Source organism: Rhinoraja longicauda, unplaced genomic scaffold, assembly GCF_053455715.1.
Source record: "Rhinoraja longicauda isolate Sanriku21f unplaced genomic scaffold, sRhiLon1.1 Scf000305, whole genome shotgun sequence".
Classification (NCBI taxonomy): Eukaryota; Metazoa; Chordata; class Chondrichthyes; order Rajiformes; family Arhynchobatidae; genus Rhinoraja; species Rhinoraja longicauda.
Genome location: NW_027601523.1, coordinates 1 through 12824, shown reverse-complemented (window position 1 = coordinate 12824; position 12824 = coordinate 1). Strand labels below are relative to the sequence as shown.

Below are 12824 nucleotides of genomic sequence, written 5' to 3'. Positions count from 1 at the left end.
GAACCACAGTTGATGCACTGGGGGCTGCACTGAAATGTTCCAGCTCCCAGACAGAGGAGGTGAGTCTCTCACACTTCACCTGTGCTCTGTGTACTGGTCAGGTGAGAGAGCACCTGAAGGAGACGCATGTTAGCAGCGTTCTGAACAAGACATGAGGGAACGTGTGTTGATCTTTCTCACCTCCTGACCTCTTCTAAAGTCTCTGTCCACATTCACAGCAGCCAGACCAGAGCTCCACTCCCGTGAATGCTTCCTCTCCCGTGAATGCTCCCTCTCCCGTGAATGCTTCCATTGCAGCTTCCACCCCCTCACCACTCCTCTTGTCATTGGCTTTCTCTCACTCCCTGATTCGTGGCTGATGCAGCCATTGGTGAGGCCAGATTGAGAAGCTGCCGTTGGTAAGAGGGAAGTAATTGTGGGAGGTGGTCAGCCTTGGACAGGTTGTTGTTGGTTGGATTGACTGATGCAGCAAATTGCTTTTTACACAAGTACCAAACGAGTACTTTGACTCTGGCCTCACTAAGGAAGACACAAACAATCTCCCAGAAATACTAGGGGACCTAGTGGGAGGGAGGAACTGAAGAAAATCCACATTAGTCAGGAAATGGTGCTAGGTAAACTGGTGGGACTGAAGGCAGATAAATCCCTAGGACCTGATGTTCTGCATCCCAGGGTACTCAAGTAGGTGGCCCTAGAAATCGTGGATGCATTGGTGATCATTTTGCAATGTCCTATAGACTCTGGATCGGTTCCTGTGTACTGGAGGTTAGCCAATGTAACTCCACTTTTAAAGAAAGGAGGGAAAGAGAAAATTGAATTATAAACCAGTTAGACTGACATTGGTAGTGCGGAAGATGCTTGATTCGAGTATTAAAAATGTAATATCAGCGCATTTGGAAGCAGTGAAAGGATCGGTCAAAGTCAGCATGGATTTATGACGGAGAAATCATGCTTGACTCATCTTCTGGAATTTTTTGAGAATGCAACAACTAGAATGGACAACGGAGAGCCAGTGGATGTGGTGTATCTGGACTTTCAAAAAACCTTTGACAAGTTCCCCCACTAGAGATTAGTGTGCAAAATTAGAGCACATGGTATTGGGGATAGGGCATTGACATGGATAGAGAACTGGTTGACAGACAGGAAGAAAAAAGTAGGAATTAATGGTCCTTTTCAGAATGGAAAGCAATACTAGTAGGGTGCAAGGCTCAGTTCTGGGACCGCAGCTATTTACAATAAATATATTGATGATTTATACAAAGGAATTAAATGTAAAATCTCCAAGATTGCGGATGACACAAAGCTGGTGGCAGTGTGAGGAGGATGCTATGAGGCTGTAGGTTGACTTGGATAGGTTAGGAGAGTGGGCAGATGCATGGCAGATGCAGTATAATGTGGATAAATGTGAGGTTATCCACTTTGATGACAAGAACGAGAAGGCAGATTATTATCTGGGCAAATTGCCCGACACCCGGTTGAGCTGATTTATAAACAGAGGTTTTCTTACAGATGTGCTGAGGAATTTCTGGGCCCAGTTCATCTTCTGCAGCCCACCCACAGGACTGTGAAAGCTCTCTCCCTGCAACTATTCCACTAACTCCCCATGTATCCTCTCCACAGCCTTTATTTCTCTCCCAGGTGCGGTGTCCGGGACCCGACACACCAGGTGCGGCCGAAGGACAAGAGTTCATTTTGCAATGTGTCTCGCCTTCTCCTCAGCGCAGCACTGAGTGCAGAGGTGGGGAGGAAGCAACAGTGGGACAGGAAGGCTGCGAGAAACTGGACTCACACAGCACCAAACACACAGCTCATGATGCAGTTCTCTTTATTATTGGCTGAGAAGCTAAGTGAGTACAGTCACCACAGACAGTGAGAGTGGCTATAAAGAAATCAAAGCACTGGATCCACTGCTGGAAAGGATGAGTGGACCATTCTGGAGTCTTCTAAGCACAATCCACTTTGTAGGAACAAACAAAATCAAGTTTTGTCTCACAGGACAAATCATTCCAGACTCCCTTTCCTAGAAACATGAAAAGAGAAAAGCATTTTCCTGTTAGTCCACAAGCAAAATCCTGCAGGTGCTGGAAATGTGAAATAAAGTCTGGAAATACCCAATAGGTCAGGCAGCATTTGTGGAGAGGAAATAGAAAGGTAATTGAGGGGAATCTTAACACTGTTCCTCTCTCCGCAGATGCTGCCTGACCTGCTGTGTGTTTCCATCATTTTCTGTTTTCCGTTTGGTCAAAATGTTTCATTATTTGAGTCAGATCTGGAATCTGTGGAGCTGGATCAGAAACAGACCACTCGGCCCATGGATCTGTGCAACTGTTGCTGCTCCTCACCAGCCTCCCCCCTCCCTTCATCTGACCCCATCAACACATCCGTCTGTTCCTTTCTCCATCTACCTCTCCCTTAAGTACATCTGTGCTCTCTGCCTCGATTACGTGCTCCTGAGCTCCACCTGCCCTTAACGCCCACGTCAAGATGATTTTCTCTCTTCTCTCTTTGATTTTAAAACAGTTTAAGAATAAGGGGTAGGCCATTTAGAACGGAGATGAGGAAAACCTTTTTCAGTCAGAGAGTTGTGAATCTGTGGAATTCTCTGCCGCAGAAGGCAGTGGAGGCAATTTCTCTGAATGCTTTCAAGAGAGAGCTAGATAGAGCTCTTAAGGATAGAGCTCTTAAGCTCTTAAGAACTAGGGGGCGTGGCTGTGTTCTGCAGCTGCGGCTCACCGGCAGTCTCTCTGTCTTTTTTTTTGTTTTTTGTCTATTGTCATCGTTTAATGTACGTTTTGTTTTATTTTTAACTCTGTGTATGTGGGGGGGTGGTGGGGGGGTTGGGGGAAACCTTTTTTCAAATCTCCTCCTCAACGGAGATGCGACCTTTACCGTGTCGTATCTCCGTTCGCGCTACGGCCTAACATCGTGGAGTCGGCGGCCTCCAGCTGGGATCGACCTTGAAGACTCCGGTCGCAGGGCCTGTACTTACCATCTCGGAGGCTTCGGCCGTGGGCCCTGCAGACCGCAACATCGGGAGTTCGCAGGTCCCTGGCTGGCGACCGGCTTTCGGGAGCTCCAGCCGTAGCAGCTTCAACCGCCCCGAAGTGCGAGGTATGATCGACCAGCTCGCAGGCCCTTCATCGCCCTGCGTGGCTCGGCCGCAGCACTTTCCATCGCCTGGTGGGGGCTCAAGACTTTCATCGGCCTGCTCGGCTCGGCCCTGGGACTTTCCATCGCCCGGTGGGGGCTTCAAAAAGTTGGGAGCCTCGATCACCTCGTGGCACCACGGGAGAATAAATCAGGAGGAGATAAGACTTTGCCTTCCATCACAGTGAGGGTGTGCCTAGAGCAATCACTGTGATGGCTGTTTGTGTAAAAATTGTGTAAAAATTGTATCTGTGTGTTCTGTGCTTTTTGTTCTCTACTGCCGGACCCTGACGTGAGAGGACGCTGGCGTTGTTTATTCACCGCTTCTCCGTTAGGATAGTTTGTCTGTTTGTTTTTATGTTTGATTGTTTATGTAAAGCGCTTTGAGCACCTGATAAGGCGCTATATAAAATAAATGCTTATTATTATTATTATTATAGCGGAGTCAGGGTGTATGGGGAGAAGGCAGGAACTGGGTACTGATTGAGAATGATCAGCCATGATCACATTGAATGGCGGTGCTGGCTCGAAGGGCCGAATGGCCATCTCCTGCACCTATTGTCTATTGATTTATCGGTGGCTATTTTACATTTATGACCAGGAAATCTGGTTTCACACTCGAGGAAACATCCTCTCGACATCCCCCTACAAATCCTTCACAGTGAGATCGGCCCCTGGCTGGTCCCCCCTCAATCTTCTCTCTTGTGGAGAACAAGCCTCAGCCTGTTGGATCCTCACTGCCGCTCTGTTTTGTGATAGTTCACTGCTCCACTGCCTCTCAGTTTGTTGTCAAACAGTGACATGGAACGGTTTACACGACAGCATGTCCACTCTAACCAGGATACACAGAGGTTGAGCATATTGTTTCTGTGTTTAATTCATTTAAAAATGAATCTCAGGACATTCCTTTCACTTCCTGTCTGTGTTCAGTTCTTTCTTTATGTGCCGTGTCACACTGTACCTTCCTCTAACTCCAGTGTTGCCCCCTTGTACATTCCTCCTGCACAGTTACACTCGGTGTCTGTTCCCCTGACTCCTGCATTACATCCCATACATCCTCCTCTCACTGCTGGGCAGTCAGTCCAGTTCTGCAGAGCACAGGACCCACGAGGTTGGTTCCCTCCCTCAGTGTAACAGCAGGTCTGTTGAGGTCACTTCCTGTTCAATACTGTGTCTGGAATCAACTTCCAACACAACAACATTTCTGTTATTGTTACACTTACCACGAAAGTTTCTTTCCACACAATCTTCGTCGCCTGAATGATTAGGTTCACCTGAAAGACAGTGCCGGTAACGCGGTGAAGATCCATCGATCCATGTGAAAGTCCCTTCCTGTGTATAAAACAACGGTCATTCCCATTGGAATGCTGAGTAACAGTGCAGGGAGGAGCTGTACCTGAGCCATTAAGCTTTTATTACAAAGGTTCCTGATAATATAATTGTATGGATTTCCCTTATACTGCCTTTTCTTCAGCTTTAGGAACATATGGCTGATCATCTAAAATCAATACCCCATTCCTGCTTTTTCCCCATATCCCTTGATCCCTTTAGCCCCAAGAGCTAACTCTCTTTTGAAAACATCCAGTGAATTGGGCTTTAGAGAACTCATGTGAGTTATTTCAATTTAATTTCCCCAAATCTGTAAATTCTCATTGTCAGATTCCTTCTCAGCTGCTCTGTGACATCGCTCTGCACACCAGCCTCGCCCCGTGTCCTTTCCACATTTTGGGACCAAAACTAATTCAGTTTCAGGAGACGGATTAACTGGAACCCGACTGCGGAGAGGATCGGGCAGAATGAAGGGAAATGTTGAGGCCGGCACGGGTCAGGCATGATCGTATTGAAGGGCGGGGCAGGCTTGAGGGGCCGAGTGGCCTACTCCTGCTGCCATTTTCTCCTGTTTTGTCAGTGCATATTTTATATTGATACATTGATACAGTATTGACCCCTTTATAATGCTGACGTGTCATCGTTAACTGTACCTGGCATCTGTCGTTTAGGCCAATCCAAGCTTCAGGACTATCATTCCTCACTGCACCAATCACTTTGGCGATGAATATGTTGTGTTCGCTCGAGGTCACAGTAGCCAGATGCCCGTAATGTGGTTGGTGATTGCAGAACGCCTGTAAACAAACAATATAGTTTATCTGTTGTAATGAATCAGTGTGTTCCATCCTCTCACAAGCCTCCAAATAAATCATTCGAAGTGACGTTGAAAATTGGGGAACTTTATTCCCTGGATGTGGAGCTTCCCCCAAATCCCAATATTTCACCCACTGGTCCGAGCGATGGAAACCGGAGCCCACGGCTGCAGCGAAGCGCACCCTGGAACACAGGGACTCATCGCAGGCAATTCAACGACAGGCTGTGCTGTGAGTTCATGGGAATGAACCAGCAGAGGGCAATGTTCCCCAGGCCTCCCAGAACAACTGTAAGATTTGAGAAGTTTTCCCTCATTCTGAAAGCAACACAAAACCAAAGAGCTGCAGTTTGGACATTTTAAACGGGAGACTGGGGCTGATAGCGGAGAAAGGCTGCAGTCGGTTTTTTTCCAAGGGACCAGCCACAAAAGCAAAAACCTTACAGCCCAGTCTCTAGGTTTCTGCAAAGCCACGGCCAGAACAATGGATGGGTATTGGCCATGCAGAAGCTTGCGAAACCAGGTCGAAGTCCAGACACTGGGGCACTGACATCAGCATACTCACAATGCCCCAAGCCGACCTACACAGTTAATCTCGTTAAGGGGGCACAATAGCCCATAGAAAACTACCTGGTAGGTGATGGGAAACCAGTTAAACCCATCACCTTGCAACGAAATACCAATTAACACCATCTGGCCATCCCCGGTATCCCCGGACATAAGCGCAGATCAGAGAGAAAACTCATACATATCTTTTTAAACAAAGAGATTCCAAGATCTGGCGGGAGATAGGACGGGTCAGAATAGTATAACTGGCCACGACTTTTGGGTTTTAAACACAAGAAGAAATACTGGAATAAGTCAACTGAAGTCAAGAAGAGAGGCAGAAGGAAGTCAAACGAATGCAGGAGGAAGAAACGACAGGCAAGAAGAACGGATGCAAGAGAGAGGAACAGGCACGCAACTCGAGAAGAAATACTGCAAAACGAACAGCCAGTAACCCCAGTAATAGCCCCATGGTGAGCATGTACTCCAAATCCTACATATCCTGGACATAGTTTAGTGTAGAGGGGAGGGTGGTTTGAATAAATGTGGGTGTGTAAAAGAGTGTGTGTTGGTCAATTTTGCGATGTGTCGTACGTTCACCATCTTACAGTCGTGTATATGTCTTATAGAACTGTGTGTTTTATGATTCATAGTTATAAGTATTCGTGTGATTCGGTATGTGTTTTATAGACATGTATTATAGAACTGTATAAGTATTCATGGACAATAGTCCCAAGTGCTGAATAAAAGCCTTTTCATTTAAACCCTGGTTTTCAAATTTGGTCTGGTTGAATTTTTCTGCACTATAAGAGCTCCTGCATCTAAGTCCAGTGTCTAGAACCGTAAGGGGTGAGTGGGTCGAACCATTCACGGGGAACCAGTGTGCACGGCCTGGTCAAGGGATCAGAGCAAGGCATGGGGACCTTAGGTCGGGCGAAAGCCCGGCGCAGAAACCCCTTACACAACCACTGGTTTCAGGGACTTACCTCAGCTTCTGACCAGGTCCTTTTGTCACAGAAAAAAACGGTAACAGGATCTTAAGGCAGGAAAATAAAACCAGTTTTCATCACACTGCCCTTTCACTATGTGGCGCATTTCAAGGTCTTGCTGAGTCTCCTCCAGTCCCAAAGTATCGGTTGTTTCTGTCAGTTAAAGAGAATTCAGATTTCAACCAACTCACCGACCAATGGGGCTTTGTCAGCGAGTCCCATTTGTCTGCATTTGGCCTCTATCCTCTCATCCTTTCCTATACATAAATCTGTCAAAATATCTCTAAAACATTGTAAATGTACCTGCCTGTACCACTTCCTCTGCCACCCTCATGGGGAATAACATGCCCTCCAGTTTTTTTCTCCCCTACACTGATATCTATGTTCGATTGCTGCACCTTATTAATTTTTAACCCCCCCCACTTTATAATTCAAGCCCACCAGATCTGGTAGCACAATTTCCTAGTGGGGTCTCACCAACATCCCGTACAGCTGTAACATGGATGACAACTCCTTTAATCTTCGATGAGGGCAAGCGTGCCAAACACCTTCACCACCTGTAGCACGACTCTCACAGAGCTGTGTTGTTGTGCATTAACGTTTCTCTGTTCCACAACAACGCGAGAATTCTGTCACTTGAGTAAAATTAGATTTTTACCCTCATGACCCTCCCACTGGTCACATGCCACATGCACACACACATACGCACCACATGGAATTAAAATCACTTTGACCACCTACTGATACACTCGGTGTGTGCACTGACATAACACCATGTGCACACTTCTTTCTTCATCTCCCCTCCCCCTGATCCCCTCCCTCAGTCCACCTTCCTCAGACACATTTGCATCACAAACACGTCAATGGTTTTCATGTGGTTGCAAAGTGATGAATTTGGAATTAAATGCGACCTTTAAACTGGCATGGGGATCGGCAAAATGAAAAAAAGAGGGGTGGCCAGGACAGTAAATGATGGGATAAAGTCAGAGGAGTGAAATGAACTTAGTTCATAAAATGGAAACACAGCATAACCATGATTATATAGGGGGGGGCGTGTCCAATGCTTGGCTGAGTAGACATAACTTTTCAGCACTCCCGAAAACAAAGCCCTAAACTGCTAAAAAAAGATGAACTAAAGGAAATCAAGTACTTTAAATGAAATCAGAAAGTATACAGAAAGTATACAGAACGTACGGATGCCTTCCAAGAAAGAAAAAAGAGGAGTACAACGGCCACAGAAGCAAGGAAATCCAACAAAGGAATCAAGAAAAAAAATCGAAGGTAGGCCCACAGCTCTGATGGAGCAGGGGACTGGATTTGGTGACCCCTCGGCAGGCCGTGAGTCTGGGGAGGGCTCCGGTACGAAGCTGGAGTCGGCTACTCCCAGCAAGCGCTCTTTGACTTGGGGCAAAATACGAGGGGGTCACCGTGAGTTACCAAAAAGGCCCACTGTTTGCCGAGAGGCTGCTGAAGTCGAGTCTGGACTTTCGGACACGAGTGATGATGAGGTAACGGGAGACCCCACTAGCAGTGGAAGTGGAAATGAGGAAGAAGAAAATCAAGAAGATACAGAGACTAATATGAAAACGATGTTTCAAGAAATTATTAACAGGCTTAAGAAAATTGAAGGAGATAACAAATAAATGAGGAGAGATAACAAGAAATTGCATAAGACTTTGAAAAAATGGAGGAGAATTTTCAAACAGTGACAAATAAAGTGGATAATATACAAATGGAAAATGAAATGTTAAAATCTAGAGTGGAAAAAATGAAGACAGTATTACTGCTGCAGCAATTGAAAGCAAAAAGACGGCGGAGAAGTTGGATGCCTTGGAAAACTATAGCAGGAGAAATAATGTTAAAATTGTTGGTTTGCCAGAGGGAGTGGAGGGGGAAGACCCAATTAACTTTTTTCAAGATTGGATAGTGACTACTCTGGGAATAGACAAACAAGGTCGGATGGAAATAGAAAGAGCACATAGGGCTCTAAGACCGAAACCCTCGGCTAATCAAAAGCCAAGATCTGTGTTGATTACATTTTTAAGATACCAAGATCGAGAATTGGTTTTCAAAACAGTCGGGAATAATATAAGAGAGGGAAAACCAATAGAACATGAAGGTACTAAAATAATCTTTTACCCAGACATCAGTAATGTCTTGTTGAGCAGAAAAAAAGAATTTAATAAGGCAAAATATATTCTATGGAAGAAGGGCCATAGATTTATTTTACTGTATCCGGCTACTTTGAAGATTATGATCAACACTGGAGAAAATAATTTTTTTAAAGACTTTGTCAAAGCAGAAGAGTATGCGGAAGAATTGCCATCGAGAAATGCTTAAGAAGATTCATGAATGAATGATTATTAATAAGATCTGTATACTATAGAGGGGATTAATTGTATTAAGGATTGTTAATTTTTAGAAGTACTTGATACATCGGGGGGGGTTGGAGAATGTGGATGCTCCACCATAATCATGGGCACAAGTGTGGTGCGGACCACACCTCGTATAATAGAGGGGGGTAATGTTGCTAATCTATTTATTAACAACATTAGAGGGAGGGTTTATTTCTCTATCTCTCTTTTTCCTTTTCTGTTTTTATACCTGGACTATGGAGGGGAGCACACTGAAATACGGCACAATGTAAATACTGGAAGAGGTATCAAGGTAAGGAAAAAGGAAAAAAAAAAAAAGGAATGAATGGATAACAAATTAAATTTTTTAAGCTATAATGTGAATGGGTTAAATGGACCGATAAAAAGGAAGAGAATTTTAACACAGATGAAAAAATTGGAAGTAGATATAGCTTTCTTGCAAGAAACACATCTAACGGAAAAAGAACATCAAAAGTTAAAGAGAGATTGGGTAGGAAGTATGGTCGCATCTTCTTTTAACTCAAAAGCAAGAGGGGTTGCTATCCTATTTAAGAAAACGCTACCAATTAAGATACAAAATATTGTAAGTGACCCAGTAGGTAGATTTGTAATGGTACATTGTCAAATTTTCTCAGAATTGTGGACCTTAATGAATATATATGCACAAAAATTTAGATGATGAGAAGTTTGTGCAGGGTACCTTTTTAAATCTGGCGGAAGCACATGATAATATATTGATAGGGGGAGATTTCAATTTTTGTTTAGATCCAGTAATGGATAGATCAACAAGGACAACGACAAGGACAAGAGCAGCGAAGACAACCTTGAATTTAATGGAAATTTTAAATTTAATAGATGTTTGGAGGAAAAGCCATCCCAGGGAAAGAGACTACTCCTTTTATTCCAATAGACATGATACATATTCAAGAATAGATCTATTTTTGATTTCAGCTCAATTAAGGGGTAGAATAATACAAATAGATTACAAGGCTAGATTGCTATCGGATCACTCACCATTACTAATGAAAATTACGATGCCAGATAAAGAACAGTCAGTGTATAGATGGAGACTCAACTCTTTACTATTGAAAAGGCAAGACTTTTGTGATTTTATTCGAGGACAAATTGGATTCTTTTTGGAAACAAATTTAAATTCAGTTGATGATAAATTTATTGTATGGGATGCAATGAAGGCTTATTTGAGAGGCCAAATTATAAGCTACTCACCTAAGATAAAGAAAGATTATAGGAAGGAATCTGAAAGATTAGAAAAAGAAATCACCGTATTAGAAAAAGACTTACAGAAAGCTTCTTCAGATACGAAAAAAATACAACTTGCAAATAAAAAATTTCAATACAATACTTTACATACTTACAGAACAGAAAAACTAATATTACGAACTAACCAAAGATATTATGAATTAGGAGAAAGAGCGCACAAGGTATTAGCATGGCAACTGAAAGAAGAACAAATATTAAGAACAATAAATTCAATTAGAACAGATCAAAACATTATTACTTATAAACCTAGAGAAATCAATGAGGTATTTAAGCAATTCTACACTAATCTGTACCATTCTGAATCTGAAAAGGATGAAATTAAGATAAATAAATTTTTATCCAAGATACAATTACCAACAATCTCTAACGAGGAGCAGATGCGACTAAATGCCTCCTTTACTTTGAGAGAAGTGGAGGAAGTATTATATTCTTTACCAAGTAATAAATTTCCAGGGGAAGATGGTTTCCCGCCTGAGTTCTATAAAAAAATTAAAGATTTGTTGTTACCAGTATTTATGGAAGTGATACATCAAGCGGAAAAAACTTCTACATTACCAGAATCCTTCTCAACGGCAATTATAACCGTAATTCAAAAAAAAGGGAAAGACCCTTTAAATGCATCTTCTTATAGACCAATATCATTGTTGAATGCAGATTATAAAATAGTTGCTAAGCTTTTGGCAAGGAGATTGGCAGAATATTTACCGAAGCTGGTTAAAGAGGACCAAACTGGATTTGTCAAAAAAAGGAAAATATCTGATAATGTACCAAGATTTATAAATATTTTACATTTAGCACAGAAAAGAAAGGAATTGAGCGTAGCAGTTGCTTCAGATGCTGAAAAGGCGTTTGACAGGTGAGAATGGGATTTTTTATTTAAAGTATTAGAGAAGTACGGATTGGGAAATGGTTTCATTAACTGGGTAAAAGCTCTTTATAAACAACCTAAAGCCAAAGTGGTGACAAATGGCCAATCTTCTCAATCATTTAATTTGGAAAGATCTAGTAGACAGGGATGTCCCTTGTCACCAGCTTTATTTGTATTGGCCATTGAACCTCTGGCAGAGCTAATAAGATCAGATTTAGACATTGAAGGATTTAAAGTTAATCAGGAAAATCACAAAATTACTTTATTTGCAGATGATGTTTTAATTTGTCTTACTAGACCATTGGAATCCTTAAGAAAATTATATTTCAGACTGGAAGAATATGGGAAAGTATCAGGATACAAAATTAATAAAGATAAAACTTGAAATAATGCCTCTTTTTTAAGGTAATTATGATCAATGTAAAAGAGAAAGTCAGTTTAAATGGCAAAAAGAAGGCATGAAGTACCTAGGGGTTAAAGTAGATAATAAGTTAAATAATCTGTATAAATTAAATTATAAACCACTAATTTAAAAAATAGATGAGGACTTGAAGAAATGGATGAATCTTCCAAATACATTGCTAGGGAGAGTGAACTGTATTAAGATGAATATTTTTCCGAGGTTGAACCAAGGTTTTAGTGAGGAAAAGTAGAGTTGGAGAGTAATACTGTGTAAAAATTAAAAACTGACTGAATATGCCTGCACAGAGGAAAATGGGAAAATATGTCTGCACACCCCTTGCAGAGTGAGAGAGAGAAATTATGTTAAGGAATAAGCAAACGACAGTGAAATTAAACAACTTTGTTTGTCTGTCTTCCTGGAAAGAAAGGAAAAGTCAAGTAAACAGAGAGGCCAATAGACGCAGATGGAAGGAGAAGGTGAAAGAAATGATCATCAGCTGAACACAACTATTGGAGAAATAAAGGTGCTGAATGGTAATAAATCCCCAGGGACTGATGACCTGCAACTCAAGGTGTGGGGAGTGGTGACCATGAAGATACCGATACCCTGGAGTGTGTCGCAGGGACAAACCCATCAGTTTACAAACAGCATCAGTGATTTGGATGAAAGTACTGGGAGACGTGCATCAAGACAGCTGCTGACACAAAGCTGGTGGCAGAGGGAGTTGTGAGGAAGATGCAAAGAGACCTCACGGGGAATGAGACTGAATGAATGTGCAGATGGAATAAAGAGGCAAAAATATGAAATCATCAACTTTGTAATAAAAATGAGAAAAGGAGAATATTTTTTAAATGGAAAGTGGTCGGCAACATTTAGGATCAAAGGGACGTGGATGTCCTTGCACGTGCAAGACTGAAAGTTAATCTGCAGATTAACATGGAGTTGCAGACAAACAACAGTAAACAGTTGATTATCAAATCACTCGTAACTCCATCCTCTTTCACTCCCCACCCCCAGGACTCACTCCCTCTGTGCCATTGCCACCACTCTGGCCATCCTCCCTCAAGCCTCCATC

The 12824-nt window shown here is 42.7% G+C and overlaps 1 pseudogene; it reads right to left on the bottom strand.

Annotated features, from left to right (window-relative positions):
* Positions 1-1889: 1889 nt before the first annotated feature.
* Positions 1890-6975, bottom strand: LOC144590766 (C-type lectin domain family 17, member A-like; annotated as a pseudogene).
* Positions 6976-12824: the final 5849 nt, after the last annotated feature.